We start from the raw sequence: 7,168 nt of genomic DNA, 5'->3' as shown, positions 1-7,168 counted from the left end.
ATCACCCAGTATTGTATAAAATGTTCTTTTAATATGGTAGTACAGTATTCTGTCCTTCATATTTTCCTGAATTACTTTTGATTTTTTACTTTAAGTAGTTTTAAAAAAAGGTACTTTTACACTTTTACTTGAGTAAAAATCTTAAGTTTATACTCTGACTTCTACAACATTGTCTTTAAACCATAGGATTTATACTTGAGTAATAAACAGTAATACTTTTGACACCTCTGTGTATTAGTATTCAAATATATTTCACAAAACTTCAAAAAAGTATTACATCAGTTAAAATAATTGGGCGAGTTTAGTTGTGTAAGTTATTAAAATCCCTTTACTTTTTATTTTGTGGTCAGTGTGTGGAGTTTGCTCCTTTGCTGAACGTAGTCAGCCTGTTTTTGTCTCAAAATCTCCATGCATCGTCCATTTAAGCACAAGCACCTTTACTTCAAGTTTGGTTTTTACTCCTAATAAACAGCCTTAAAAAATAATTAACAAGCATTAATACATATTAGTCTATTTCAATACGCCAGAGGGAGAAACACCACACATAAACCTGGTAGAAAGTACAGTTTTTGGACCAAATAGGTCATCCTGTGTCTACTTATCTGTAGGAATGGGGCGTCTGATTGTTTTGTGGTTTGTGGTGGAGTTGCATAAGAGACGGAGCCCAAAGCAGCCCTCCTTCCAAACCAACTCGCACAACGGGCCCCAGGTATCCCCTTATGTCACAATGTCTCTGGAAACATCGGTACAACCGCAAACATGAACTTAGGCAACCTCAGGGCGTACAGTGAGGCGTCACACCTTCCTCAAAAACGGCTGTATCTGTTCAAAGCTGTGCTGGAAACACCTTGTCCTGATTTACATAACATATTCATCACTTTCTCACACATTTCTTTCATATTACAAAGCATCGGTTCCCCACAGTCGGAATGTGGCAGACAGTTTTACAGCAAAGTGCTGCTAAATGTGAGGATATTTAGCAGGTATTTTGATGTAGTGAGCAGTCAGCGCTGTCACTTTACTGCCAGATATGAAAGTAGAACCTTTCTTCACTATTAAATATTCAGTGCCTTGTAAAAAGATTAATCTCTGAAGTTTTTTTACATTTTGTCAGATTACCAGCTCCCACCTTATTATAGTTTATGTGGATGTTATGGGACATGTAAACATTAAGTAGTAAGTAATTGTGGAAAGGAAAAATAGTTATTTAAATTTGTCTTCAGGCAGCTTTACTCTGATATCTCAAAATTAGCTTTAGAGCAACTAATTGCCCTCAAAACCTTTAAAAAGTGAGAATTAAACATTCAAAATAGTCAATACTGCATCCTAACTCTGAAACACGGTGCTGGAAGTACTGTACAGCCTAAAAATGTATTTTAAGGTTTTATATGCTGACATAAAGTAGTGCAATTAGGGATGCACGATATAATCGGCCCCCTATCGGTATCGGCCTTAAAACTGAATATCGGACATCGGCCACCCCACCGATATTTAACCCGATATTTGATCAGCTTCTGAGTTTCTAAAGTCTAAAAAAAAAAAAATAATAAATACTACTTCTTCTTCTTCCTCAAAAACTTCTTTTTCATATACTTAAAAACTTCTAAACATTAAAATATCACAATATCTTCATATGCTGATATATTGCCATTTAAAAACACCATATCAATCTCTTTTACTAATAAAATATTGCTATATGTCATCGTTATGCTACGAAATCCCCCGAAAATTCACAAAATTTTGCCATATTTTTATATGTTGATATATTGACGCGGTATCGGTCTATTTTACTAACAAGATCTCACAAGAATTTGCAAAATATCACGAGAGTTTGTAACAGAACGATGAAATTTCACGAGATTTTGAAAGTAAAATAGATCGATACCGCGTTTTTAAAAATCAATTTGATATCAGCATATGAAAATATATTTGAGTATATTATTTTTCAAAGTGTCAGAAATGGATAACAAAACTGCTATTTTCAATGACTACTTATTTTTGTCCAGCTTTAACATCGGTATCGATATCGGTTATCGGCTACATGAGTTTTAAAATATCGGCATATCGGATATCGGCCAAGATCCCAATATGCCTAAGTGCAATATTTAGAAGCTTAAAGAAAACAGTTTCAGAAAGCAGTTTTTATCTGTAATGCATATGTTTTATCAGTATATCTCTTAAAGCCCTAAATAAAATCACTCCTAACCCACAGTTCCCACTAAAAAAAAGCAAAAAATAAAATAAAAACACCATTCCTACAATGAAAACTAGTGATAGCTGCATTATTAAGATTATATTTGATAGAATAACCAAAGGTAGTACAGCTTGTAGATATATTAAACTCAACTTTACAGTGAATAAAATCCTATAAAATGCACAAGTGAATAAAATAGCAAACCATTCCCTCAGTCCAGCACAGTGGTGGCAGCATCATGCTGTGTGATGTATTTCTTACTTTCAGTCTCTTAACTCTTAAAAACGATTGTAAAAAGTTTCCTTCAGACAAATGAAATCTCAGTCACACTGGTGACACAAGGTGGTGGTAGCATCATGCTGTGGGAGTTGGGATTTTACCCTAAGGGGTCCTAAAAATAATAATAATTGATGATTTTTAGACATTTATTAATTCAGTGCTTCCCTTGTGTTGCCTGTGGAGTGATAAAACATTAAAGGTCCTTTATCCTTCTTTTTAAGCCCATCTTTAATGCTTTTAGAAAGACAGAGAATTGTTTGTTATGAAATATTGCTGTTTTCCAACAACTCTGAGGAAAAAAAACTTTCCTTGCAAGCAAAAAAAAAAAAAAGAAAGAAAAGTTGCAGCCTGTGCAGATTAGCTGCTAAGTAGAACCCCATACTCCGCCTCTGATTGGAGAAAGTGGGCGTTGGCTTATAGTGACAGGTACAGCGCATGAATGAAGAGAGATATCACCATGTTTAGGATTTTAATGAAGTATTAGCATTAAACATGGTTATTTTCCACGGACCTTTTAAAATTTGAGGTCACAACATTAGGAAATGTGGAAAAAATTGATGCAATTGCAATACTGATTCAGTTTTGGATTCAAAATTATTGAACTTCACAGCTACGGTCAAATCTATATCAGTGCTGAAAAGGCTGGTGTTTGTGGTCAGATTTCTGCAAAACTTTTGCTATCCTGAAAATTAAAACTAAGTTAGATTTCCTTAATCCCTCTTTGTAATAAATAAAACATTTCCTGGGCAGGTTTTCGGTGCAGTGACCATATCAGATAATTACCATCACAGAACCCTCCTTGATCCTATAAAGCTAATGACGCATCTAGAGGCTCTTTACTAATGCAATCCTTTTGGACCTTTAATTCTGAGTGAATCACTCCGAAATAGCCATGACACATGAGCACAAGCGTCTAATTTCTTTTGAAATAATAATCACCAACAGAGTATGCTCTCTTTGAAAAGCTTGACACCTCCTGAGGTTGGGGCTCTGTTACTGGTTGAGGCTCCTGATCCCAGGAAACCGGTGCAGAATTCACCACAGCGCCCGGTTCCACAGGGAGAAGAAGCTTCCTAGTAACTTCACTGCAGCGGGCGAAGGGATCTAGGGCACCGTGGATGTGGCCCAAGGCAGCAAGAGGGGGAAAATATGCCGTTTCATCTGTGAGATTCAAAAGACTTGTGCGATAAAAATTTTAAAATAATTTTCTATGTACATATTAAACCAGCAGCTGCACAGTCAGCCTGTTTTGCAACAATAATGCCACTTCCACCGCCGTCTGCTAATCACTAATTTACTCACCCCTCGCCTGCGAAACAATTGGTCTGTTTGCTGTCTGAGCGTTCGCTCTAATTGATGACTGGCAGCTGAAGGATGTTGGGACAGAATATGTGTTTACAATGAAAATCTGTTTGTGGAGCAGAGGCTTAATTGGTGGAGTGTTTGCTTAACTGGTGTCCTGAAACCCATCAAGTGAAGTTTGTTTAACCTAATTCTGGATAATAATCTGGAAACGGAACATTTCTGCATGTTGAAGTTGCGGTGTGAGTGATGGATGTGTAGAGGCATTTTCTTTCTTACATTGTTAGCATGTTTGTGATCTAAATTAGTAACCAGTACTGGCCTGTTTCACATGGTGGATAGTTGGAATTAGCAGAAAGTCACCCTGCATTTTAATTTAATCTTGCAGGGGGAAAGAAATTTTCATTTATTTTAAACCCAATGTTAAATGTTTCTATTAAAGGTATAATGGAGGATGTTTATTATCCGGATGGATCATTTAAATAAGTGGTCAATCATTCTGGTGATATGTTTATTTAAGGCCATCCTATGTGCTCCTCCCATTTTTACTTACCGGTCGTCAGTCTGAGTTAGTGGAAAAATTGCAAATATTCTTTTGGAAAGTAAGCTTGTATGAGCGATGCAAACAGCACCTTTTAAACGGAGAGTGCACAAGGACAAATGGGCTTCTGCACACCCTTGCATGTGTTTAATAGGCGTTTACTCTCAGTGCGTACAGGGTTGTGCATGTACCATTTCTTTTTAACCCTCTCCAGGCAGATGTTGCAGATTTGCAACAGCTAAATCCCACTTAGTTAATTACTCAACATTCATATTTTAAGAGCTTTTGTTACTCAGAAGTACAACAGAAGGACTTAGTTGTGCTTTTGCAACAAACAGTTTCTCTCCAGCTCATCAGATAGCACTGCTGACTCACTTTCAACATTGCTGAGTCTTTGGCGTCACTGAAATAGATTTTCTAAGCACTAATTTCATGTAACTATCCCTACCAGTTTCCATAATTTTGAAATCAATACTCCATAAGATGAATCATGAATGTGTATAGATATGAAACATGCCAATTAGCAGATTTTATCTCCTCTGGGTTTTTCATCTTGATTTCAATGTTGTGGATTTGCAACGTGTGCCCAAACAGGTACCAATGGATGCTACATGCTTTATCTACTAGTTTGCCTATATTTTGAGCAACAGTTTAACAGAAACTGCCTTCTCAAGAGGTTTTGAGATTTCGTTGGAGAAAAAGTTTGAGAAAAAGTTGTCTCTAAAATTTTTTTTTTCGAATTTTGTTTGGTTAATTTTTTGTTTGTGACATTCAAATAAAGTTAACGTTTATATCAGATTCAGTCTTCAGTGTTAATTTACCACTCCGGGCCACTGTTGCAAATCTGCAACATCCCAGAATTCATTGCATGTGAAGGTCTCTCTCAAAAAAAAAATGTGTATATTAATACCCCATATGATAACTTTCTCCAAATATCAGATTTTTTCTTGTAACTACAACTTAATTTCAGCCTGAGAGGGTTAAAGTGAAGAGGGCGGCTCTTTTCAAAAATAAAAAAAAATCCACCAAAAGAGGAAAGAGGGAATTTATTTTGTTTTTTTTAAAAGGTGAGTGAACTTCTTAATCCATTCAAATATTAACTTTCTGCATATACATCTTCCAAAATACACCCCTTGTCCAAAGTTTTAGTTTTGAAGAAGAGATGTGATTGTAGTCTGAGAAAACTCCTGCAAGGAAGGTTAAACAAATACCAGTAAGTCAAGATGGCGCATGGTTTCAAACTCTGACTAAAAAGGCTGAAACTTTGAAAAATCGGAAAGGGAATCAGATTATTGCTCATTCTTTATGTGAACCACACCAGCTCCCTGTTGCTTCCAATATAATACGTTGTTCAAACTCATATGGTATGCAGGCTTTCTTGTAATGTAATGCCATAAAGACCCTGTATTACCTTATTGAGACCAAGCTAAAGTGACATCATGTTATTGCTCTAATATATTAGTGCCTAAAAAGACAAGACATAAAGGCCTTAAAAGAGATCCAGGCCAGAACCTTGAGCTGTCCACCAATGTAAGAACGCCTATTAAAGTGTCAGTATGTAAGTAAATGCTGTCACAGGGTGGGTCACATGAAAAAAACTAGAGGGAACAGTGTCATTTCTGTCCACTTTTAGGTGTCTCCATTACTGACTTTGTTTTCCCTGGATGGACTGAGGTTAGTGTCACATTTGGAGCTGTTGGACGACCTCTGTAGTTGGAAAATTCCCCAGCCGAGTCAGGCTGTTCTGCCAGCCTTTCCAGCTGCTTTGGCAGGCATTTTACCATCATTTGGACCCGGTCCCTAACTCTAATTGGACCCAGAAAGACAAGAGTTGGGTCTGTTTGGTTAGCTTTTAAAATAAGTGGTTTTTATTGCTTCATTCAGGGTTCTGATGCAGTCTGAAATTCATCTACTCATTCATCCATCCATTAATGTATCCATCTATCCATCCTCCCATCCATTAATCCACCATTCCATCCATCCATCCATCCATCCATCATTCTATCCATCCATTTATCCATCCATTAATCACCAATCCATCCATTTTTCCATCCATTCATTCATTAATCTATCCAACCAACCATCCATTCATCATCTATACATCCATCAGTCCAACCATCTATCCATTTATCCATCTATTCACTCCCTTCATCCATGAATCCATCCATCCATCCATCTATCTATTCACCCCCATCCATCCATCCATCCATCCATCCATCCATCCATCTATTCACCCCCCTTCATCCATGAATCCATCCATCCATCCATCCATCCATCCATCCATCCATGCATTCATCTATCTATTCACCCTCATTCATCCATGAATCATCCATCCATCCATCTATTCACCCCCCTTCATCCATGAATCCATCCATCCATCCATGCGTTCATTCATCCATTGGTCAATTAATCCATCCATCCATCCATTCACCCCTTTCATCCATTCATCCATTAATCCATGCATCCATCCATCCATCGGTCCATTAATCCATCCATGCATTCATCCATCTATTCACCCCCTTCATCCATTCATCCATTGGTCCATTAATCCATCCATCCATCCATCCATCCATCCATTCACCCCCCTTCATCCATTAATCCATCCATCCATCCATCCATCCATCCATCCATCTATTCACCCCCCTTCATCCATGAATCCATCCATCCATCTATTCACCCCCTTCATCCATTCATCCATCCATCCATCCATCCATCCATCTATTCACCCCCCTTCATCCATGAATCCATCCATCCATCTATTCACCCCCCTTCATCCATCCATCCATCCATCCATCCATCCATCCATCCATCCATCTATTCACCCCCCTTCATCCATCCATCCATCCATCCAT

The sequence above is a fragment of the Cyprinodon variegatus genome, unplaced genomic scaffold, assembly GCF_000732505.1.
Source record: "Cyprinodon variegatus isolate N-32 unplaced genomic scaffold, C_variegatus-1.0 Scaffold63, whole genome shotgun sequence".
Lineage (NCBI taxonomy): Eukaryota > Metazoa > Chordata > Actinopteri > Cyprinodontiformes > Cyprinodontidae > Cyprinodon > Cyprinodon variegatus.
Note: the sequence above shows the minus strand (reverse complement) of the source record.